A 27,259-nucleotide genomic window follows, 5' to 3' on the forward strand; every position below is an offset into this window, starting at 1 on the left:
CTTTTTGATCTGTCTTGGCTAAAAACAGAACTGACTGTAATGTATGCCATGGATGACTTTGCAGGAAAATCTCCCACTGATCTTCTTGACTTCCTTCATCAGAAAAATCTGAATGAGAGCATGGGGCAGCTGTACACATTGGTATGTTTGGCGGTGACCGTTCCCGTGTCCACTGCTTCTGTCGAGCGGACATTTTCAGCCCTAAAGCGAATTAAAACTTATGCCAGAAATACGACAGGGCAGGTTCGACTTTCAGCATTAGCTTCGATGGCGATAGAAGGGGACTTCGTGATGGAACTGAAGCGCATGGATAATCTGTACGACAGAGTAATTGAACTGTTTTTGAGGAAAGAGAGGAGGATGGATTTTGTTTACAAATAATCCGAATTTTTGGTGAGTAAAATGTTGCGATTTTCCTAAATAATATTGCAAGTTTATGAGTTATTATTTATGTTTTTTATGTGTGTCGCGGCTGTAGCTGCAGTAAAAAGGAACTTGTTCACCCCTGGTTTGTCTTTTCAATAAAGGCATTTATTGTGGCTACAGGAGTTATCTATCTGCGATGCAACGGCTCTTTATACTGTATTTCTGCATATTAAGATGGTTTTTATAACCATAAATCAGTTTTTGAGGGGCGGGTTGATTCAGACTGAGCACTACTGAAGGCCTAGGTATGAAATGCACAGTCCGCCACTGATGTATGTATGTATATATAATTTATTTCAAACTAACTGTATAAGACAAAAACACATTCCGCACATCACTGGATAGAGGAAAGTTCAAAGTTTAAAAGCCCACATAAAAGTACCAGTGAATGCCACCGAGCACCGATTTCATTTTCATGTAAGAAGGTGACCTGCCTCACTTCCACTTGGAGGTCCAGTGTTGCCTGAACAACACCATTCCAGGATGATGGATTGGAAGAGGTGGACAACAAGATCTTGCTCATTGTCTAAGGCCTCCCAGGTCACCAGACCTTACCCCCTGCGATTTTTATCTATGGGGGTATAGTAAAGAGTATTGATTCCACCTTCATCTTCAAGATTTGCGACATCGAACTGAGGAAGCTGTGAATTCAGTAACTAGGGATCAGTTGACTTGCTTGTGGCAGGAAATGGTCCTACCGTTTTGATGTTTGTCATGCTACACAAGGTGCTCATATTGAGTGCAAGCAACCTCAAGAACCATAGGACCAAACTTTCCTCTATCCAGTGATGTACGGAATGTTTTTCTGTTTTACAGAGTTTGTTTGAAATCTGCTCTTTCATTTTGGATAGCCCTGTGTGTGTGTGTGTGTGTGTGTGTGTGTGTGTGTGTGTGTGTGTGTGTATATATACATCTCTCTCAATACTGTCTGTTTTACTTATGTAACCCAAGATGCTTCATTGTCAGCAGCTACAGTATATTCTACACATGTTCTACATATTTGCATTAGGTCTATACTAACAATTATTTTGATAAATCGATGAATTTTTTTTAAGCCTACTTTTATCACCAAAATTTTATTGCAATTTTTTTACATTAATTTTCTCCCATGGCGTAAGCAAGAGATAACTCTTCTAACTACAATATATAACAAAAGAGTAAAATATGCAGAGTGTGAAAAAACACTTTAAAGTGCAATGAACTTAATATTTTGCTATAAAACATAACCAACTTAGTTATGTTACTTAAATTAATTCAATAGTGGCTTAAAAAGCAAACCATAGCTAAAACTGCTACATGAGTAGCTTTAACTCTTAAGTTGCTTCACCAGTGTTACCAGGAATGCAAAATGGTTCTACAAGTGCCATGCAAAAATGTAAGCATGGCCACATGTTTCTGGTTAAGGTTGGCTCTCTTTTTGGAAGTTATGTTGCTTGCAACAAAACAGACACTCAGATGGTGTGGAAGTCACAGGGATACACAGGAAGGTCTCTGCAAGCCTCGCCAGAGTGGGGTATCTAGCCTCATTAGTCTTCCACCAATGTTACAGATTTTCTTCTTTGGCAGCATGTTTCTCTCCAAAGTATGTCAGGACCTCATTCCTTAAAACCTGTCCATAGATTTATTGCTGTTTCCCAAGCCAAGGAGTAGGTCAAGCTTTGTTTTCCTAATGCTGTTGGTGATCCACTTCTCTTTTCACTTCAAGTGCTTGTGTTTGTATTTTAGCTTACACATGGAACACTTGCTCAGGTGTCAGAAACTTCAGCTTTCTAAACCTTGGGTCCAGTGTAGTAGCGAGGACTATGGTGTTTGGTGCGGAGTATAAAAATGTGACCTCCTTCCTCCATCATTGCTGAAGCTGCTCTACAGCAGTGACTTGGAAGGCCTGCACTGCATTTGACTCAAATACACCATCCGTTATGGATTTCTTGAGCCCTGTTACAAGTGGGGGTATTGAAGAAATTGTAAGATATTTCTACCCACTCAGAAACATAGTGGTACATTCAATGGGTAGGAGCAGTGGAAAGCTCTTCAAGCAGGCTTCATTGCTCAGCTTTTAAGTCAAAGTACTTCTTGACTCTCTGTGCAACAGTAGGGTCAGACAGTGTTGCAGTTAAGGGCCCCCTTCACTCAAACAGTCGAGGAATCATGTAGAACACACAGTTCCACCTTGTGCTTACATCCTATACAAATTTGTGCTCAAGTGTTCCCATCTGAGGCGGTTTTTCTTTCAGCTTAGAGGAGGCTTACTCACATTTTTAAAAGGCAGCGTGCTGCTCCAATATTTTTGAAAGGCCTGGATGTTTTAAGTCTAGAATTAATTACCAACTGTAAGGTGTGGCCAGTGCAGCATATAGAGGACTATCCATGCTTCTCTTCTAAGATATTTGCTGCAGCCTCAATATTGGAACCATTATCATGCGCAACAGCAACAGTTCTGCTGGGAGGATTTTCAAATCTGCATACAACCTCCTCCAACCAGTCAAGTATGTTGGATGCTGTATGTCTGTGCTGCAGCAGCATGACGATAAGACAGACTGACTTAATTTTCAAGTCTTCTCCAGTAAAAAGGCATGATACACCAAGATAGGGTCCATTTGCCACATTTGTCCATATATCGGTGGTGATGGCAAGTTTCCCATTGGTAGATTTAAAGCAAGTCTTCACTTGTTGAAATGTTTCCTGATATTTCCTCTCCATCAGTTAATTAAAATGTGTCATTGAAGGCAGAGTGAAACCTGAATTGAGCAATCAAATCATTTCTTTAAATTAATCATCGTCCATCATGGAGAGTGGTCTCATGTCAGTTTCCAGTATATTTAGACAAAGTCAGTGAGGGCAGCTGCTTGCTGTGGTGTTCATGGGGCATTTTTCCTCAAAACACAGTCTGACATGTTAAGTTGTTTTATGCTGAAATTAGAATACATTCTAAGTCTTCAAAATCTAATATTTTTCCACCTCTAGCTATACAGTTAATATGTGTTGTAATTTTCCTGCATATTTTAAAAAGTAACATTAGCACTTAAACTGTTTCTTTAGCAGAGCTGTAAAATTACTTCAGTCCCTTTCTAAACTGTGTTCACTTTCTCTCTGTATAGTTGTGTCAAAGTTCTGCAGTGTATTTGTTCTATTATTATTCCTGATCTTTTTTTGATAAATGTTTCCACCTTTCTAAGCAAGTTCATTTCACTAAAGTGGACACCAGATTGCACACATTTCACCAAGGGCCCAGCTTGCAATTGCTGCTAGTGGGACATTATAATAAAAAAAAAAAAAAGGCAAAACTCGGTCGTGGGACCTAAATGCTGAGAAACAGTGGTGTATTGAAGGCCATGCCATCCAAATGCATTAAGAATGACCCAAGTGAAGCAGATGCCTCATCAGTTAGCCATATTCTATTTCTGCCTGCACAAAATTTCATCTTTGCCCTGGGTCTGGTGATTTTTCGCTATGATTTTGTGCACATTTGGCTAACATTGTGTGCTTTTAATATCATATTGTGCATGTGCAAGGAGCAACACCACAGGCAAACCTTACTTCAGTGAGTGGATGTATTCTTGTCTAGCGCATGTACTGGAGGTAGTGTTGTCAATAAGCTCCTGCACAACCAGACATGGAGAATCCTTATGTGCTGGCTTTGATATTTTTACAATACTATTGATATTGCTAGTTAAACACTGCTTAAATGTAAAATATACATGCAATGAAAGGTTTTAATCATGTTTAATCATTAATTGCACTGCTACTTTTTTGCTGTTAAAATAAACATTTACTACATTTGTACAGTTTTTTTTTTTTGCTTTTCCCCCAGTGTACCAACTAGACATACTTAATTCTTGAGTTGTAATTATACATATTTATTACCATTTAATTATGCAGTACTTGTTCTTACCAAAACATATACTGTATGACACAAAAATAATAAACACAGTACAGATGCATAAAAAAAATGCTGCAAATCTATCCAATGCTCACAAGATGTTTAACAAGAAGATACAAGGACAACATGCTGAACAAGTTTACAAATCGACAAATTTAGCTCTTGAGCTAACAAGCCTATTTACTAAGGAGCAATTTCAAACTCTTTATTTTTTCTTTTTTCTTGCTGAAAATATGAGCTGATACACTAAACAAAAGCTTGCTCAATGTCCAAACTCAGACTACCAGTTTTCATTTTAATTAAATGACAAAATTAAAATATCTGAATTCATTAAAGTAACTTTTCTTGCCTCCAACTCCTTTTTCTCATTTTACTACTCCACATCTTTAATGTAAAGGCTACTATTTCAGTCTTTTCTCTCTCTGGTAAAATCTGCCTTGTTGCTCCCGGTTTACAGCAAGTTTGCAGCAAAAAGAAAAAAAAAAGACATGCACTAGCACGACTACCATAATACCTCACATAAATAAACACTACAACTAAGTAATTGTAAATCTTAGAACAGTTGCTGAAAATGTAAAAATAATTGTGATCAAATCACTGATCAAATACACTTCATTTAGGTAGATATGAACGCGCCAATCGCACTCGACCCTTTAGTGGTAGGACGCAAACCCTGGAGCAGTCTGCGTAAGTCCTCAATGTGATCCATCAATCAGAGCAGCACTTCAATCAGTCCTAGCGCCTTTTACGCATGCAATCGGCAAGCATTTGACCATGTTTAAAAAGAAAAGAAAAAAAGAAGGTGGGTGTAAATTTACTTGTCAATCAAAACACATTTAGAGGCTGCAAGAAACAAACAGCAGTGCCCTGTGGGACCACTTGATCAAATGTCCTCATCTTACACCATCTACTGTCATGAAACTGAAGCACATCAGTGTATGTCATCAGCACATCTTACGTTGGAACACTAAGCTATATGAAACATGTCCTTCGCATAAACCTAGCAGCGCATAATTTTCAAGTAGTCTTCAAGTTAATAATTGTGGAAAATTCAGCAGTGCAAAAATACCTGCCATGATTTATTTACCAGGGAAAAAATGTTTCTGCCCAATTAAATTAGTCCATAAGATGCCAACGGGATATTTATTGATATGACTAGTTGGCTTGAAAGTTTATAGTGTGAAATGAAGCTGAACTAATTGGAAATTCAAACAAAGTAATGAAACATCCCCAGATTCGGAAGAAAGCAAATGGACTATGAAAATGCCTTTTAACTCTGTTGGAATTACCATTAGTTTTACTGAATCAGCAAATAATTTAGGTGTTATTTTTAACACTAGCATGTCATTTAAAACACACATTACAAAGCTCCCCAAAACATGTTTTTTTCCCCATCTTAAAAATGTTGGAAGATTAAGACATGTTCCAAGTATGTAGTATATCGAGTAATTAATTCACACATTTATTTCTAGTAGGAATGACTACTGCAATGCGTTATTCATTGGGTGTTCAAATCGTTCTTTATACAGCTTTTCGTTAATTCAAAATGCTGATGCAAGAATTACTACACATACCAGAAAATACATAACTCCTGTTCTCACATCCTTACACTGGTTCCCAGTTAAGCTTAGGGTGGATTTTAAAATTCTCTTTTTAACACAAAGTCTTAAAACAGCCAAGGTCCTGCTTACTTATCTGAACTTATCATTATTTACAAACCAGAGAGTACAGAGAACTCTTAAGAAGCTGGCCTACTTAAGATTACGAGGATTAATAAAACAGTAGGAGGCTGAACTTTTAGGTACAGAACCCCAAAGCTATAGAATGATCTGCTGGCTTATACAAGAGATGCCCCTTCAGTCTTGATTTTTAACTCCAGGCTGAAGACTTAATAGTTTAGTTTAGGATACCTTGACTAGAGCTTCTGATTAGCTGTGCATACCGAGTTTCTGTTTGTTAGTCATTTGTACAGAAACGTAAGTAATACAACATTATAACTAGCCCTCCTCTATTCTGTTTCTCTTCTTGGTATCTGGATGTGGAACTTGATGCCACTGGTCTACAAGCCAGACTGCTCTGCTGCGTATGGAAGAGTCATTTTAGATAAAGGAGCATTGTTATCATTGGACGGACTCTCTCATTCGATTGGATAGTCAGTACAGATTATACTAGAGAAAGCCCAGGAGGGGGCAGGTGGCTAGCTGGCCAAGGTCTTTAAGACTATGACTTTGTTTTTGACTTTCTCCTCCATTCTCAGCTGGCTGTTCATCATTTAATTAATGGGCATATATTGTTTTCCATTTATGTTTAGTCAGTTTCTACCTCGTTCTTTGTGTATTGTAACAGATCTAAATTTATATGTGTACCAGTTCTCTATCTGGTAATTAATATAAATCTATAATTGGTTTTTAACTTCAGAATTGTTCACAGAGTTCTGCACTTGCACTCAGTGAAGAGTGTGATACAAAAAAAATAAGTTGTATTGTACTGAAATATAGATGCACTCAGACCTCAAGGCAAACCCCATTCCCGTCTACGTATATTATATACAAATACACACACACACTTTGACCTCCAAGGCAAAGCTTTCCATATTTTAAATTAATAACAAATTGACACATGGAACACTGACTAAACAGAATACTGCCAGTAACTTTGTTCCACTTCAACAACTGGTTGCAGGCAGATTTTGTGGCGTCTTGGCTGTTTAGTGGCTCTTATATAACCTAAAGTGGCTGACTCTACATTTGTTTTTAAGCAACAGGTAGTATGAAGATCAGCAGCCAGCAGACTACAGCCTATGCAAATTAAAACTATTGAAAGAATCTCAGAGCTGAGCTCACCAATGCGACCAGTGTTGATCACAGCCATCTGTGAGACAGCAAAACTACATCTTAAGCTAAAATGCCCAGGTAGGAAGCAACTTCCAAACCACAGGTACACTGCAAGGCACTACTGCACAAAAAGAATTCACATTTATACAGTTTATATTGTTGAAATTACTTCAACATTCAAGAAGAAATCTACAAAAATAAGAACAACAGCTTTTTTTCCATGCCATAACATAATATAGTCATCACTCATTGCAGGGGTTTGTTTCCAAGACCAAGAAAAACATCGGACAACTGTCCCCACAGCAAATATTCATACTTCAATATCTCCACAAAATCAAATCAACATCTTACATGTAATAATTATGGCACAGTAGGTTCCACTTCACTCCTACAGGCAGACTTCTATATAATATGAAGGTATCTTAATAAGTAATTAAAATCATAATTTTAATAGCATTACTTAATAAGGCAAACCTGTTGGCTATCTTGCATTCACTTCCTAAAATGAAACAAGTTAGAAAAGGTATTACGGTGGGCGGTACGGCCAAAAATGTATATTACAATACAATTAAAAATTATCACGGTAATTGTATATCATGGTATAATTATGCGCATATACTTTTCACATCAAATCTAGTTTAGGTGCTTGTGTTGGTACAGTTTCATAAGTGAACAGTGGGTAACTCTACCGTGATGCTTCTTTTCATGCAGACCATTTCACCCAACTAAAGCAATAATAATAATGATAATAATACGTTTTATTTATATAGAACCTTTCTGAATCTCAAACCACTTCACAAAATTTCAGAACGAGCAACAGGGAAAAAGCAGAAAAATGTCCAAATACACAGCATTGAATAAAAAAGCATGAAATACTAAGTAATGATAAATACAGGAAATAAAGTCTTAAATAAGAGACAATAAACTATGAAAACAAATACTACAAGAAAATAATTTGTAATACAAATCCAAATCACCCTGAGCACCATACATACATTTAAACAAAAAAAATCAAATTTATAAAACCAGGCATAATCACATTTCTACACAATTTACTGTTTATAAGTCATAATCACCTTATAAATACAAGTATGTGAGAGCACCTCAAATGCTACCTTGAAACATCCATATACAGGGTGTGCTAATCAACCTCATACATATGAAATTACAATGCTGTAGAGCTTCATCAGCTGCGAGAGCAGCTACTTCCCTCTCGGGACCTGGCCAACTGGCATTCAAGAATATCTGGTTGTACTCCGCAACCGAGAGCACAAGATCATGCACGGGAAGGTGTAAGGTGCCATCATCTGAGCGGGAAACTGCTGCCACATGGCACATGTAATGACGCGACTGCTGTTACAATGGATAGTACAGGGCATATGAAACACTGAGGATCTGCCAGTTACCTTACCAATAATTCAGCCACCATAAACAGCACCCATTACATCTGTCAAAGCTACCTGGCCTCAAAATAAATGAATCACTGGTTGACCCAGGCCATTGAGATACGATTTTGCCAGTCATATCTTGGATGACGTGAGCATTTTAAAATGCAAGAGTGGGCTAGTTGTTTTTTTGTTTTTATACATAATAAAATATGCTTCAATTTAGAATGCAATTGCATGCAGCAAACTAATACATACCCTGATTGTGAAGAAATATATTTCAAACGTATCCTTTAGGACAGGGGTGGGCAGATTCAGTCCTGGAGGGCCACAGTGGTTGCAGGTTTTTGTTCCAACCCAGTTGCTTAATTAAAAACCAATCCTTGTCAATTATTTAATTGCATGGCTTGCTAGTGCTTTAACTCTGCCATGTCAGGTCATTCTCATATCCTAGATTTATTTTCTTTTCTAAGGATATCATCCAAATGATTTGAAGTCTAAAACAGATGAGTAATTCTTAGTGCTTCACTTTTTTCTCTTCACTTTCCTTCCAAGTATTTAATTAAACCAAATAGTGCGCGATAAATACACACAGGTGTAAATGGAAACAAGCTAAATGGAGAAATGCTGGTCTCTTGTCATTTGCATGGTATTGACAATTAGGAGCAATTAAAAACCAAGAATACAGCTGTTTAAGACTAAAAGAAGCAATAAGGATTCAAAATCTTAACAAGCGAGACAACTAAAGTGAAGCTGAAGTGTTACTTGAGCAATAAGTGCTTCTTATTAAGCAATTGGGTTGGAGCAAAAACCTGCAGCCACTGTGGCCCTCCAGGACTAATCTGCCCACCCCTGCTTTAGGATAATGAGCTAGCAACCAGCATACCACCAGCAAAAATGAGAACAACTTCTAAGGCCCACATGATTAAACCTCTTCCACCACTACTTTGATACAAAAGACATCTAGGAGGCCCTGCAACTCCTTCCTCAAACCAGAAAAAATCCTGTAATTAGGTGTTTCGGAATAAGCCTGTAACCATGGTTATTTATGGAGTAATTCCACCATTTCAAGATGCAGGTTAAGCTGGCTGATTATATTTGAAGGTTTATTTAATAAAGAAACTTACAGGTTGTAATGTGCTTCCTTCTCATCATACTTACTGCTTTTTTCAATACTGCTTGACCACAAAAAAAAAATAAAAAAAGAGACTAGAACACATCATTAAATACCAAATTGTAAAGAAGAGATGAAAATTTCTCATAGGCAATTATGAGTTTATACAACTAAATATTCAACAAAAAAAATAGCTGGTCCTTTACAGAGTACTCCTTTGTTAAGGTGTGTGTTATGCCATGAAAGTTAAGCCCATGATCTGGATGTAGTGGAACTGCAGGACCAGGAACTGCAACCTAATAAAATTAAACAATACTACTGCAAGAAGTAGTCGAAGAATTACTGACTCTGCTAGAAGAAGAATTCAAGTCATGGATGGTGACTGCCACCGTGTACTTATAGTCATATGAAAAAGTTTGTGAACCCCTCTTAATTGTTTGTTTTTTTTGTTTATCATTGGCTGAGCTTTGAAAGTAGCAACTTCTTTTTAATATATGACATGCCTTATGGAAACCGTAGTATTTCAGCAGTGACATTACGTTTATTGGATTAACAGAAAATATGCAATATGCATCCTAACAAAATTAGACAGGTGTATAAATTTGGGTACCCCAACAGAGATATTACATCAATACTTAGTTGAGCCTCCTTTTGCAAATATAACAGCCTCTAGACGCCTCCTACAGCCTTTGATGAGTGTCTGGATTCTGGATGGAGGTATTTTTGACCATTCTTCCATACAAAATCTCTCCAGTTCATTTAAATTTGATGGCTGCCGAGCATGGACAGCCTGCTTCAAATCATCCCACACTGTGATGGCCATTCCAGAACACTATACCTCTCCCTCTGCATGAATGCCTTTGTAGATTTTGAACTGTGTTTTGGGTCATTGTCTTGTTGGAATATCCAACCCCTGCATAACTTCAACTTTGTGACTGATGCTTGAGCATTATCCAGAAGAATTTGTTGATATTGGGTTGAATTAATCCGACCCTCGACTTTAACAAGGGCCCCAGTCCCTGAACTAGCCACACAGATCCATAGCATGATGGAACCTTCACCAAATTTGACAATAGGTAGCAGGTGTTTTTCTTGGAATGCGGAGTTCTTCTTCCGCCATGCAAAGCGCTTTTTGTTATGACCAAATAACTCAATTTTTGTCTCATCAGTCCAAAGCACTTTGTTCCAAAATGAATCTGGCTTGTCTAAATGAGCATTTGCATACAACAAGCGACTGTTTGTGGCGTGAGTGCAAAAAGGCCTTCTTTCTCATCACCCTGCCATACAGATGTCCATCCATCCATCCATTTTCCAACCCGCCATACAGATGTTCTTCGTGCAAATTGTGCTGAATTGTAGAATGATGTACAGATACACCATCTGCAGCAAGATGTTCTTGCAGATCTTTGGAGGTGATCTGTGGGTTGTCTATAACCATTCTCAAAATCCTGCGCATATGCCACTCCTGTATTTTTCTTGGCCTGCCAGACCTGGGTTTAACAGCAACAGTGCCTGTGGCCTTCCATTTCCTGATTACATTCCTTACAGTTGAAACTGACAATTTAAACCTGTAAGATAGCTTTTTGTAGCCTTCCCCTAAGCCTGCAGCCACAGCGGCCCTCCAGGCCTGGAGTTCGACACCCCTGCCCTAAACCATGATACTGAAAAATCTTTGTTTTCAGATCTTTTGAGAGTTGCTTTGAGGATCCCATGCTGTCACTCTTCAGAGGAGAGTCAAAGGGAAGCAGAGATTGCAATTGACCACCTTAAATACTTTTTTTTTCATGATTGGACACACCCATCTATGAAGTTCAAGGCTTAACGAGCTAATCCAACCAATTTGGTGTTACAAGTAATCAGTATTGAGCAGTTACATGCATTCAAATCAGCAAAATTACAAGGGGACCCACATTTTTGCACAGCCAGTTTTTCACATTTGATTTCATTTCATACAACTAAATACTGCTTCAGTAAAAATCTTTGTTCGGAAAACACCCCAGTACTCAGATGTTCCTAGGAAAAGAAATACATACCACTGATCTTTTTTGTTGAAAGTAGAGTAAATTATTATGCAGGCCGAGAGGGGTTCCAAAACATTTTCATATGACTGTAAGAATGGGGAATAAGTACCCCAGGCAGATGTTTGCTGTGTGTTAATTTCGATAAAAAGGGAACAGCAAAAATGGGGAAGCCCTGCAATCAACAAAGAAAAGAAATATGCCTGCTGAACTTCCATGTTCCTGGAGTTTTAAATGATGCTCCAGGGCTGCCAGAAAAACAAAAGCAATCCTGGAATGCAACTAGTCTTCGAAGGTGATATCTAACTTGAACAGATTCTATAATCACGGTCTACCTGTCAGTTTCTCAACAGGAGGCACAGAAACATGGAAGTGAGAAGGATAGGAGAGACTTTTTTGTATGTTGAGCACCCCAATCTTAATTAAACTAGGAATGGGATATCAAAATTTCACATCATGATTATATTGACCAAAATTATCATGGTTTTTGGTATTATCATTGTATTGTTAAAATGTGGTAATTTAAAAAACAAAAAAACACCTGTGAGGGGAGACAATGCACCCACTGACACTGAACAGTCTCTCTGATGGTACACTGGCTGCTGGAATGCACACAAGCTTCCTGGCAACCTTCTCAAGGTGAAGTATCTGTAATGCATCGCCCTTCTACCACATCAACCTCTTCTGGTTGAGTGGATAGCAATTAAAGTTTATATAAAAGTATGAGACTTGTAATCTGAGTAAAACTTTGGTTCACTTCCGTTTGTGTGGCTACTAGTTACACATCTGTAATTAAATTTCTTTTTCTATTTCAAAGCATTCCAATATACATCAATAAATCATTTTTTAAGAAGTTAGATTCGATCATAACCTCATTTATTTGGAATTCAAAATATCCACGTATCCAAAAGGTGACCCTACAAAGACCTAAGGCAGAAGGTGGCATGGCTCTACGTACCTTTCAATTTTATTACTGCACATTGACACAAATAGATGAACATATACAGGCTTGGTCCGCAACAGAAATAAAATCCTGCAGTACTTCTTTATATTCCTTGCTTTGTACACCAGTAAATAAAAGTTATCACCAATATACTAATAACCCAATTGTGCTTCATTCACTCAGAATATGGAACCAATGTAGGAAGTATTTCAAGATAGAGAAGCTTTTATCTGTGGCACCTCTGCATGATAACCACTTTTTTCCACCCTCTCAAAACGTACGCAGTTTTTAATGTCTGGAAAACATTCGGGATTAAATCACTTAGTGATCTGTACATAGACTATGTCTTCACATCCTACAAACAATTACACTCAAAATTTAACTTTCCAGCAACACATTTCTTTCACTACCTTCAAATTCGAAACTTTGCTAAATTTTCTGTCAATTTTCCTCACCTCCCATCTACTTCTATTCCAGAAAAACAATCAGTCTTGAGGACTCTGACAGCATTTCTGTAAAATACAAAAACATTTTAAAGTTCCTCCCTTTCAAAGATCCCAGAGTACAGTGAGAAAAGGATCTCTCACTCAACATTTCAGAAAAGGAGTAGAAGGCAACAGTGCACAGAATTTACTCAAGCTCCACATGCGCAAAGCATACAGTTATTCAACTTAAAATCATCTCTCTCATTTAAAATTGTCCAAAATGTTTCCAGGGCAAGATCCAGCCTCCACATGTTGCAATTGAGCTCCAGCCTTACTGGGCCACATGTTTTGGGCCTGCACCAAATTAACATCATTCTGGATCAAAACCTTTAAATGCCTATCAGACACCTTTTGGTGTCACAATCCCTCCTAATCCATTAACAGCTGTGTTTGGTGTACTTCCAGATGGGCTTAAAGTGGAGATGGACAAACAAACTGTAATTGCTTTTACTTCACTATTGGCACTTAGACTTACCTTGCTCAACCAGAAGAATCCTAAGTTAGTGGGTAACTGATGTTATATATTACTTCAAATTGGATAAAATCAAATTTCGACTTAGAGGATCTGCACAAAACTTTTTTAAAACATGGCAGGATCTAATCAATAACATTTTAGAATAAGCATTTAAACTGAGGAAGTGGATGCTCTTCCCTTTTTATTTATTTACTAGCCATCCCCCACGGGTTCACCAGCGTATTAGTGAAACAGGACAGTGAGGAGGGTTTGGCCCAGCTCTCTACTCCTGATGTCACTCTTTTCCCTCACCTCAGCCCGCAGCCTCTCTCGGATTAGTGTGAATATATCGCTGCTGCAAGCGAACTATGATTCTTAGCGCAATGAGAGAAGTTGAAAAATCAACCATAATGTTCAAGCAAATTGTAGAAAAAAAAAAGATTTAAATCTGTTAAGTAGTTGTCTCGTTCGCTAACTACGTGGAGTTAAGGTTACGCCCTGAGGCAGATGCATGAGGGAGGAGGAGGAGGAGGAGGAGGAGGGCCCCCCCACCCCACAGTCCGACGAGTCTCTCTCGAATTTGCGCTAATAAATTGGTACCGCAACCAAACTATGATACTTAACGTGATGAAAAAGTCACAAAATCAACAGAATGTTCAAGCAAATTATAGAAAAAAAATAGATCTAAATCCGTTAAGTAGTTCTCTCTTGAAAAGTAGACAGACATAAAAACAGGTCTAAAAAACTAAGAAATTTCGCACTTGAGACCACAAAATTTTTAAAATCGCTTCTTAGTGAGCACCTATGGGCCAAGGGTAACCTACATTCCAAATTTCAAGTCCTCATGATTCGGGAGATTTTGTGATGACTGAGTCAGTGGTATTTGGCTTTTATATATATTTCTCATGGGTGCAGGTCGATTTGTTTCGATTTGAACTTAGTTTTATAAAATTTGACTTGCTTGTATAGAATGTTATTTGCTTTTAATAAAACTCAATAAAATGTTATAAAAATAATAGATTTGTATGCTACGTTTGATTCAATGGTGGTGTTCAGTCAGATGGTTGTTTTAACGCAATTGCCTATCCAGAAACTCTTTACATAGAGTTTATCCATATATCCCCAGCAAGTAATTCACTTCTTGGAACAGCCTAAATGCATGAATACAGCTGCTCTGGAAAACTACTAATGTTATGGGTTTATATCTGATGGATCGTCTACACTTTGTGGTTTTATATTAATTTCTCAGAGGTTTCAAACAAACTATAAATAAACTGCTATTATTGTACTATGTACAGTACAGGGCTTGAGATTCATTTTTTAAAATGGGGGGATTCCCCTTAAACTTAAAACAAGGGGGATTTCAAACTCAATGGGAGAATTCAAAACACATCGGGGGGTTTAGCACACAGTTAAAAAAGCACTCTGATAATATTTCAGGTATTTCTGTAATGTCACAACTTATTCTTTCTGATGTTTATAGAAGTTTATAAAAATTTGAGTAGATAAAATTATCAGCCAGTGTTTCAAATAACTGGCTTAGGTGGCACAGTAGTGCAGGCAGATTAGTACTGCCATTTTACAGATCCAGTAAACTTGATTCAAACTACAAGTATCTGTGTGGAGTTTTTATGTTTTCCCCGAGTCTTGTGTTTTTTTTTCTCTGCCTCTCTCTCTCTCTCTCTCTTCTGGGTACTCCTGTTTTTCCCCCACATTCTTGAAGCCTTGTAGGTTTAGTTGAATGGTCCCAGTATGAGTGTGACTGGGTGCATGAGTGGACCCTGCAATCAAATGTTATCCTGGCAGTACTGGGCACAATTCAGGAAAAAGGCCTGGATAGGGTAAGCTCTCGCTCAATGCCCCTTTGAAAATTAATAACAGAACATAAAGGTAAGTTGTTGTATAATAGGGAAAGGTGTCTTAAAATGTGCACATTTATCTGTTGGAATATGTTTCTACTTAGTGTTTGGAGAGCCAATGCTACGGCCAATTTCCTGAAGGTTATCCATGAGCATTGTTCATCTTTTTGTTTGTCAATGAATTTATTCCTCAGTTTCAGTTTTAAATGCAGTTAGTCCACCACAGACACTTTAAAGAAATGTCATAAGTTTAATCACAGTGTAGCAACAAATTGGCAGCGGTCTGTTTTTAAATCAAAAACGAGCAAAACTAAATACAAATTCACTCATTAATCCAAGTCAATTTATTGAATGTTTGTATCAATTTTTGCACAATAATATACTTCAGCCATTTTTTTGCCTTCACATTAAGAAAGTTCAGTTGAGTTTCTTCTAAAGCACATTTTAAACAAAGTGTCCCATCTTTTACTCCTGGTGTGCATTTGCGCAGTTCCATTGAACAGACAACAGCCAAACAGCACAGTTGCCTGTGCAGGTGAAGAGCAATTGTAACGGGGAGGTGACACTTTATTCCTTATTAACTTTGAATGCATAAACAACAAAGAATGCATAATTATGAAATAGTGATTTATAAAAAAGACCAATATTTTAGCAACAAGCAAGACATATTGCTTACCAAACAAATATATACATGACATTAGCCCATTAAAAATCAAAATTCACTGGGTTTCAAGACCTGATGTGATCCATATTACTAACCGAGAATGCTAAACCGGATGATGGACGCAGGCACATCCGGCAATGGGCCGTAGCTGCAAAAAGACGTACTGCGCAGGCGCAAAAAGAGTCCACGAGAGTCGGCTGAGGAGCCGAGAAAGGCGGACAAAAGAGGGCAAGAGAGGCGGATGAGGGGCCGCGAGAGGCGGACAAGACCACAGAAAAAAGGAGTGAGCACAGGAAAAATGGAGAAATGAGGCGCAAAGAGCACCGAAAAAAGGAAAAGGCACATAAAAAAGTATTCAAACGCAAGCAAAGCACGAAACACATTGCACACGAAACTAGACCCAAAAAAAAAAAAAAGAGGCTCGCGCACAACAGCAAGGCACCCCCCCCCCCCCCCCCCCACAGACACCGGACGGGACACACACCAAGAGGGGGATTCAACAAGCCCATAGAACACAAAAAAAGAACACAAAACCACCCCACAGACCCTACAAGCAAGGGACGGGACACACACAAAGAGGGGGATTCAACAACACACAGGAACACAAAAAGAAAGAAGACGCTCGCGCAACAACAATCCTCAACCCCCCCCCCACACACACACACACACACACACACATCCATAAGAAGTGACACCCAAAGCCACATATTCTAAAGTGAACGTCAACACCTTCACACTAGACAGCATAGGTGTCAGCATAGGTGGATCTCCTTACAATAAAGCACTATTAACCGTTCAACTGCAGAAAAGGAAACATATTAACAGTGACTGCGATCCTCCTTATTACTTATCCATATTTCGCATGCTGAGAAAGAAACAAGTCATGAATACACGGTCACGGGTACAAAACGAAAAGGAAAGGATAACAGGAACAAACACACGAACACGAAAGAAACAACAAAATAGACGGCTATGCAGCATAGGTGGATCTCATTACAATAAGGCACTATTAACCGTTCAACCGCAGAAAAGGCTCCATATTAACAGTGAGTGCAATACTCCTTATTACTTATCCATATTTCTAAAAGAAAAAATGTCTCGACTCCAAAAACGCAAAGCTCAACTAAAGCTTCTAACTAACGATGTACCTAAAAGTAAAAACTTTATGAACTGCATTAGATCCTACAATAGTTCATTTGCTTTTGCATATACCGGAGTAAATATCAAGCCACCAAAAGGCAATGGCCCATACTGCTTTCGCATATGTGCACAAATACTGCATCACATTGGAACAGTGCACCCTGAAACAAATCAACAACGCAAATATGCACAAATCTACATCCTAGATCCACATTACGCAAACTATCAATCAAAGTGCTGCATCGCAACAGGCACGGATTCAAAACGAAACACGTCCCGTCTCAGACATACGTTAATGGCAGCGAAGGCTACAACGGGCTTCTCACACAGCACAGGCAAATCGATTACAGCTCCAAAACAACACGTCCCAAATACTACACATGCAACAACGCGCCTCTCAAACGGCACAAGGAAAACATACACCAGGAAAATTCATTCGGATTAATGAATGTCATTTGCAATCATTGTCATTCAGTTCACTTCCCTGAAGAAACAACTAGCAATACAAGTTATACATTTACACGTTGTTGTCAAAATGGTCAAATTAGACTGCCTTCTTTACATTCATATACTGAATATCTACAGAAGCTTATAACTGACGATGTACCTGAAAGTGAAATCTTTATCAACTACATTAGATCCTACAAATCGGTATCCACTATGAACATTAACGGTGGCACTGCACGTGACATCCGTCTTGAAAAAATGTTGTTTATTGATGAATGTTCAATGGCATGAAGTCACTTACTCAACACCATTCATAAACTTCTACAAACGTTTAGGAATAATAATATTCGATTTGGAGGAAAAGTACTTTTATGAGGAGGAGATTTTAGACAGTGATTAGCTATTCTTCCAGATGCCATGCACTCAGCTATTGTTCAGTGCACCTTAAAATACGCAGACAATTGGCATTGCTTTCAAAAGATACAGTTAGTAAAAAAGATACGATGTCCAGAACCAGATCATAACAATTGCTTATTACAACTGAGAGATGGTACACTCACCAATACAGATGGACTTCAGCCACATATTATTACAATTCCTCAAGCCTTTATCTGCGACAACTTAGTTACAGAGACATTTGGAACAGCAATCTCATTAGACCAAATACCCCTTTTAACACAACGCACTATATTATGTCCAAAAAATATTAATGTGAAAAACATTAATACCCAAGTCATTCCATTACTTTCTGGAGAGACACAACTCTTTCTAAGCTCTGACAAACTTGACTCTGATCACAACAATAACCATCTTAAATGACCTTACAAGTTCTGAGCTGGAATTACCTTTTACACTTAAACGGCGTGTACAAAGAAATTTTCAAATAAACCTTTACACTGTGCCACACACTTTATTGTTTGCTTTCTATTTGCATCATCTACACCGTCACACTATTCTATATCTCATTCATACATCACGCTCTTTGTCATTCCCAACACCAGGGGTTGGCGAGCGAAGCGAGCAGGGGGCGGAGCCCCCTAGTATTATCTAAAATGTACATCACCTCATTCAGTCAGATCACTATATTCCAGTGAGTGTGTTTATGCCAATGTCTGCACTTAAAGTTTAACCCTTGGTAGATTCATAAGGCTGAATGTAAATGTTGCCTGTTTTAAGACTTGCACTAGTGATTTGAATGAACAAAATATATTGAATGGATCACCTGACCTGTGCAATAAACAGTGCAGACACATTGGTAACACAAACATGAGCGATATGATACGATGAACAGGTCCTCCAGTAATAATTACTTTACCCCACCACCTAGGGTAAAACTAATCTCATCCAAATATGGCTTCAGTTCTCTTCAATGGGTGAAAGAGCTCTGAACCACAGTCATTGTCTTTTCTCCAATGTGTCATTAAGGTACTAGATGCCCAATATGCATGCACAATTAGATACTTTTTTTTTTTAGCAAAAGCTTGACAGTGTTTTTAATGCAGAGCAACTTTAAAAAAAAAAAGGGGCAACTAACAATGGATACAGTGATAACTGAAATGTGAAGTGGTGTAATAACCATCACCAATTTATTTTTGCCTATAATTAACATCCATTTTGGAAAAATAAAACCAGAATAATCCAATCGCATTATACTGCTGAACTGAAACACAAATGTCAATATTGCAAAACGTAAACTGCGCCAAAACAATAGTATCATGAGCCAAGTATAAGGATATCATGTCATTGTAGTTCTGTGAGGAAGTGCCAGTGTCTCTCTGTCTGGCACTCTCCACCTTGGAAGTTTATAAAGTATCACAGATTAAAGTTTCTTATGAAAACAAACAAAAAAAATCAATTTATTATTCTAACTGCATTAATAATTGGATGTATGTTCAAACAAATTCCTGTGTTACTCCATGTGGTGTAACTATCAGGGTCCGCTTAAGAGCAATGCAAGTGGTGCAGAGCTCAGGATTTGTTTAAAAAGAAGAACATTTACAAAAATTGCCCCCATTCTCTTTTATACAGCAAGGAGATGCTGCACAGACCATGCTTTCATTGTGTAACTGCTATTTTTAGGAGAAAAATACAATTATTCTGCTTTCAGTGCTGGTCAGCCTCAGTAAATAAAAAGGCTAAAGATATACTGTATAAACAAACAAACAAGTGTGTCTACCCTTCATGAACCATCCATGACTGGCTTCTGCATTATTCCCAAAGTCGCCTGGAGAGGCTCTGGCAGCTGCAACCCGGAGCTGGATTAAGTAATTAACCTGGATTAACCTTTTTGAAGAAGGCTATTTGCAGATACATATTTTTTTTCTTGTTGTATTCTCAAATGTCTTATTTCTAGAGTGCATGGGAAAACAAGAGAACTCAAGATAGCAAATCAAAAAAGCTAAATGTGGAAAATGAACTTAACCTCACTTTTATAATTAAGACTCTTATGTAAACCTTTTGTTTATTTCTAGTGTATTCCAGATAAACATGAATTATACATACTTTATTTTACTTAATGTGTGCTATAAATTGATTAAAAATAATCCACAAAAAGCTAAATGTTAGAAACAGTATATTCTGTAAATCTGTTCTTTTATGACAAAGCTGCCATCCATTACAATGGTCAATGAAGCACATCCATACTTACACATATCTGGCCATTTCAAAGCAGCTAATTAGTGTAGCAGAAATCTTTTGGAGTATCTGGAAGAGTGTACAAACTTCTCACAGGCAGGGTGAGCAAGAAATTATGGCCAGGTCTATGTAGCCATAAGGCAGCAACACTAACCACTGAACTATAGCATGTTTAAAATATCAAACAAGATGCAATTAACACATTTTACTTGTCAAAGAGTCTATATGCATGTAGCAACCTGAAGGTTTCCAAGACTTTCAAGTTAAGATAATTCTTAAACAGGTAAAGGCAGACTTAACTTTGTTAATTAAAGAACAGATCATAAAAGATATTAAACAGGGCTGAATGATTTATTCAGGCAAATTTAATAAAGATAAAGTATTATAGAAAACACTAACTCTTACATATTTGAATCCTGAAAATAGCAGTTAATATAAATTAAAGAAACAGACCTGATATGATGTTAGTCAACAAGAGGAGGTAAAATATAGTAGTCACTTAATGGAAACCCTGAAGAAAGAAATTTTATCCAATAGTGTTTTTTATGCATTTATTTTTACACATTTCCCATGCAGGAAGGGCACAGTGGTTAGCACTGCTGCCACAAAGCTCTAAGGAAATAATTTTAAAATCCAACCAACTAACCATCTGTGTAGACTTTATACATTCATTTAATTTATGTGCAGGTAAAGTTATTATGTGGTGCTAAACAGGCTAGGATAGGCTCCATCTCTTGGAAACTCTGAAAATGGATTAAAACAGCTCAGTAAATTGATAAATTATTTATATACCAATGGAGAACCAAGAAATAAAGTGGCTTGTTTCACCATTTAATAGTAGCAGCACTGCCAATTTCTTTGACTAAGCACAAGACATCTATTAAGACATGACTACGTAGTGCAAGGACAGTCTGTTAAATAAAAGGGCTGTGGCCTCCATCAAATGCACACTAATCAAGCAAATGGTTAGATTTTGAGGCAAGGCTAAATTATGGGTATGGCCAAAATTATTAGTCTTGACCAAAGTGGCATTTAAGGATCGCGTCACTGAAAAGCTCCAGACCTTGCCATCATACAGCAAGCATATTATGTGCAAAGTCTGACTGTCTGCTGTATTCTCTTATACGTCTGCATTTAATTTAGGATCTGGTCTCAAAAGCCATGCTGCAGATCATGAATGTAAAGGCTCAAGTCATATCTATCATTACAAATAAATTTATTGGGATTAGGGTGTAGGGAAACATATGATGTTCTTGTTCCAGAAATATGAACCTATGTGTATTTTTAATTTTTACTTTATTACTCATCAACTTTGATTATCCTTCTTAAACTTCATGTAGGCCTTCAGTTTCCATAAACCTTCATTACATACAGGGCCTTTCCTGGAGCACATTCACAAAGCATTCAAAAAACACCTATGATTACAGATCTCAAGAATCCTGTTTATTATCCTTTATTATGATTATTACTGAAGCACATGGTAATATCTGTTGTGCAGTAATGTGCCTTATCAACCTTATTACCCATCCAGACATAAACTATGCCTCATATCCTCAAAAATGTATTTTGTTACATCCACGAAGGAAGACTTGTTTTCATCAACCAAATAGATCTGTATGTTACAAATAGAATACATTGTATTTGAGGCACAAAAGGCTTCTACCCTTTCCAGTTGTCTTGAATATAAAAAAGTTCAATCAAGACGAACATTCACTTATTGTGCAGATAAATTAAATTATTTCATCCACCCATCCATTTCTAAACTGCTTATACAGTTTTTGGTTTAGGGAGACATACCCTATCCTAGATACACTGGAAAGGTCAAACTACCCATGGACTTAACAACAACATTTATTTATATAGCACATTTTCATACAAATGATGTAGTTCAAAGTGCTTTACAAGAAGAAAAAAGAAAAAATATAAACAATAAAATTAGGCAATACTAATTAACAAAGAATAAAGTAAGGTGTGATGGTCAGGAAGGACAGAAAAAAAAAACTCCAGGGGGCTGGAGAAAACAAAAACAAAATCTGCAGGGGTTTGGAGGCCATGAGACCACCCAGCCCCCACTAGGCATTCTGCCTATCATAAATGATCTCAATCAGGCCTCATGGTTTTCAGGCTTCACATGGAAGAATTACCACCACAGCATGCTCAAGGACACCAATTCAAGCAGGGACAGTTTAAACTTGAAAGAGAAACAGAACAGAGGGAAATTTGGATGTTTCAATTTACACAAGGAACTTCCTGTATGATGAGCCTTTTGCTCCAAGTCTCTCTAAATAGGTCACTAATGGGTTTTCATTGTTGATTATGATATAATGTATCTTAAGTTTTTTTTTAACATTTTAAATTTCTGTTTTAACTATGGTAATTGGGTCTTCAAGCTTAACAAAACAAACAGTTATTAATTAACATAAAACAAATGCCTGAGATGTGGAAGGTAAAATAAAATATAAAACTGATGTAAACATAGGAGTAACATACAAACTCCACAAAGGCAATTGAATAAACAACTCTGGACCTGTAGCATTACATTAATGATGATTTTTGTGACCTTACTATATGGTACTAATGTACAACAACAAACTTACATCAAACCCCAGCACAAACCACAAAAACACAATTAAATGATTTGCCTTTAAATGTCATTTGCTTTTTGACAGCACTTGGACTTAAGTTCAGCAGTGGTTTTAAAACACCTGATACACGTTAGTTTTTTTTCTTAGTGAAGAAAATTATGATTTATAGACGATCCGATAATCCAATCCAGAAAAGAGCCTCGCAGACTCCTTATCCCTATCAACAAACAGAGTAAGCCTGTTAGCTATTTGGTACTATTAAGTCGACACAAAGGGGGGGCGGCCATTATATTGGGATTTCTAACCGATTTATAGTTTCTTTAAACTAGAAACTGAGCTATTGAAGTGAACGAGTTAAAGTGGTTATTACGTTTTTCTTATAGTATACTCTTTGGAGATCGGAACTATGGATGCATCTACTAGATGAATAACATTTCAGAAGTTTATTAAAGTGCAAGGAAAGAACTTGGGCTTGCTCAGAGAACTTCCAACATACTAAAATTGAGCCACAACCACTTAAAAAAAGTGATTTCATTACTGCTATATACTGTAAACACGTTTAGAAAAAGTACTTGTCAGTGTTTTCATTAACAACAAATGCGTACATTACACAAACATATTTTAAGGCCGAAATATGGACAAAGGCTGTGGTGGCGGTAGCTTTTTCAAACCAATACGCAATACAAAATTTCAACCACGTTCTACCTTACAGGCATAAGCGCAAAGTGAAGTTGGGCTACATAGATAAAAGTAAATTGTGGCCGTTCCTGTGAACTGAATTAGCATCCTACACCACTGTGTAACATCGGCAAGTTCATCTTTAAGTCACTTCGGTGTAAAACTGAATATACCGTTTTATACTATTTAGCGTTAAACATCAACATTAAAGGCCCTCTGTGCCTGCGGGATTCACTGTGCTTTGTTTTCACCCGGTTTTCAACAATGAGACATCGCGAAATTTTCACAGACTCGCACCGAAACGTGCCAACCCCCATCTAAAAAAACAACGAATTGATCTCCAAATCATAAATACATTAAACAAAACAGCAATCGGTAACAACCAATGGGTAAACCAAACAAAATAATAATAGCGCCTAACGCCCATTTCCACGGCAATACTGATACAACAATGTCTATATATAAAAAAAAAAAAAAAAAAAAAAAGTGTAGATTCCCGACACCCCCAACGCGCTTCGTTACAGTGCAACTCCCTGCTGTATCAAAGTTGCCAAGTGTGGCTGAGCTCTTTAAGAAAAAAGAGCTGGATTTTGCATCTCTCCAAGGCTTTGTCCAATATTTTTACTTTATGGGTGATAAAGAAAAAAAAACTGAAGCAAAAATGCCACCTTATATCAATCTCTTTCTATCCAACGCAACAACGTTACTCGCATTCCACAACCCCCTAATTAACTACAGAAAAAAAAAAACAAAGAAAATGCTATTTTTTTTCTTACCTGAATAGCCCGGACCTTAAAGTGTTTTTGTCGCTTAAGTGTTCTATTTTATTGTAGCTATATTCCCAGAAATGGTTACGTCGGCCAAAGAAAAAAATAATAATGGAAAGGATAAAAAATAAAGCGGTATCAACTACCACTTCTTTCTTTTTTTCACCGAAGCGCTCGTCCCACAGTCACATAACTCCTGCTAACAGTTAATTTTCAGTACAATCTAACTTGCCTCTTTAGTCCCGCCTTTACACGTCTTCATTGGCTGATGAAAAACGATTCTCTAAGGCTATTTGTCTATCCATTTGTCATTAACATACACCAAGGTTCTATACCAAAGTAACTCGACCGATGGATACGAGCGATTTAAAGCAGCAATGCGTAGAAAGTGGCCGGCTTATTGCTAAGTAGGTGGACTCTCCGCTGAGTACACGTGTACTTGCGAAAAGGTAGACATTAAACTGAAACGTAATTCGCATTTTAAAAAAACGGACGCTGGTTTATCGATATTACGTACGTGCGGATTTTTTTTTTTTATTTAATGCGTAACGCATGTTCTTCACGCATAATGCCTCACTAGTCAGTATGAATGAGTTTTGTTTAAAAATAATACTCTGCATCCAAAAGAGTAATCTGCCCATTGTTTACTGTTGTCCGCCTAAAACGTGAATTGTACCAGCATGAATATATGCATAAAATGGTTTGCAAAGTTACGTTTATCTCGCCTCACGCACACGTAACATTTCCTAGACGCTAAAGAATGGCATCACTTCTCCATCAAAACCAATAAAGGATTTTCGAAGGAAAAGGTGACCCAACCTGTTCCCGCATGGATGGCTTGCACTAAGGGCAAGTCACCTGATATTCCAGCATTTAAACGGTAAAATATATCTTGTACATGGAGTCGTCATCATCTCACACAAGACAGATCGCATCGCACCTTCTGGATTTACATAAACTTGTCAAATAATGCATAGGATTCATCTCTCAAAAGACGTCTAAGAAGCTTTTTTTCTCGTGCTTATAATGCTTCACCCTTGCATTTACTTTAAGATAAAAATTATATTTTTTGATACCTCAATCAACATTTGCATAGCTGGTGGTACATCTGTCCGTCTTTGTAACATTAACCACCTTAATCCATATTAACCACACCCTGGAACAGCTAGAGTTTTCATACCAGTGTAACAGATCTGTGGATGATGCCATCTCCCTCGCCCTGCAAAGAAAAGGATGCTGTTCACTGGCTGTAGTTCTGCCTTCAACACCATTTTGCCCTCCGCCCAGGTGCTGAAGCTCAGAGACCTTGCTCAGAGAAGCTCCATACGTTGGCTGGGTGTTTGATTGAGAAGACAGAAAAAAAATGATTCCTCCATGCTGTTCACTAATATCTGCCTTCTGCAAGGCTGCTGTTTTCTCCCACAGTCCAAAGAAATGCAGGTTAGGTTCATTGGCGATTCTAAATGGTCCCTAGTATGTGCTTGGTGTGTGGGTGTGTGTGTGTGTGCGCGCCCTGCAGTGGGCTGGCATCCTGCCCGGGGTTTGTTTCCTGCCTTGTGCCCTGTATTGGCTGGGACTGGCTCCAGCAGACCCCGTGACCCTGTAGTTAGGATATAGTGGGTTGGATAATGGATAGATGGATGGATGCAAGGCTGCTGCCTCAGCTCACTGCAATGCAGTCTATTCACTTACAATGTGTAGCAAAATCATGAGAGCAACGGCATTTTGAAGTTCATGGACAACACCACTTTAATTGGCATCTTCAGCAACCTCTCTCTGAATATCAATCAAACAAAGAAGGTCATTGTTGACTTCAGAAAGGACAAATGCAATCCACTCCACATCAATGGCTCCCCTGTTCAGACAGTTAAGAGCTTCAATTTCATGGGTGTCCAGATCACCAATGAACTTTTATGGTGAGTCAACACCACCTGCCTACGCAAAAAGGCCCTTTTTCTTGAGGAGGCTAAAGAGCTTTGGGGTGGGAATCAAAACACTAATGAACTTTTACCAATGTACTGTTGAAAGTATCCTGACCAAACACATCATGGTGTGGTTTGGTAACCTAATTTGTCAAGACAGCAAACTCCTCCAAGGGACTGTTCATATAGCTTCTAAAGTAATTGGGGCTGATGTTCCACAGCTTCATACCATCTGCTCTACCAGATATCTGAGGAAAGGTGAATCCATCATCTCTGATGACAGCCATCCAGCTCATTCTCAGTTTTCACTTCTGCCTTCTGGGGATCACTACTGAAGACTCACCATTCACTCAACTCACTTCAGGTTCAGCTTTTCCTCCCAGTTATAATGTCACTGAACTCCCAGTAACCTGATGCTACCTGCCCTGCATTATGTACTGATTCCACCCTCTGGTTTATGTGTAATTGTACTGTACTTGACCTCTTTTTTAAATATTTCTTTATTTACTTGTCTTATGCTACTCTTATTTATTTATACATTACCGCAACTGCAGCACACTAATTTCACTATTCTCTTGCAGTGTATGTGACAATAAAGATCTCTAATCTCTAAGTGCCATCATGCACACACACTATGACTTACAGTAATGTAAGCACAACTAATTTCCATTGCATTAAGCTGTTGTTTAATATTTACACATTCAAAACATACAAAATGAACTCTGTCTCTTTACACATTTTCTGTATATTCTTCTTTTACCACATAAACATTAGACATAGGCGACAGATATCCACCCAAGATGTGATACACAAGGTACTCAGTAATTATTCCAACCATTTATTTTGCTGCATGCATTTACTATGTGTAGCACCAGTTTTTTTTTTTTCTGGTTGGACACTTTTCAAGAGATAAAGACAATATAAAAATATCAGATAATGTCTGTTTATGTTATATTTACCCTTTTTACATTGTTCTGCAGCTTTAGTGTTCACTCTTTTCTTTCTACAGCTTTTTTACAGCTAT

At 37.8% G+C, this 27,259-nt stretch overlaps 1 protein-coding gene across 3 annotated transcripts in view; it reads right to left on the bottom strand.

Moving 5' to 3' along the window:
• Positions 1 to 24,537, bottom strand: part of nck1a (NCK adaptor protein 1a) — a 222,688-nt gene extending 198,151 nt beyond the window's left edge. For all 3 annotated transcript variants that reach the window (XM_051923043.1, XM_028794699.2, XM_051923042.1), the window contains exon 1: positions 24,323 to 24,537. The gene's annotated coding sequence lies outside the window, so the exon portion shown is untranslated. The remainder of the gene's footprint in view (positions 1 to 24,322) is intronic.
• Between the last annotated feature and the right edge of the window lie 2,722 nt (positions 24,538 to 27,259).

Source organism: Erpetoichthys calabaricus, chromosome 2, assembly GCF_900747795.2.
Source record: "Erpetoichthys calabaricus chromosome 2, fErpCal1.3, whole genome shotgun sequence".
Taxonomy (NCBI): Eukaryota; Metazoa; Chordata; class Cladistia; order Polypteriformes; family Polypteridae; genus Erpetoichthys; species Erpetoichthys calabaricus.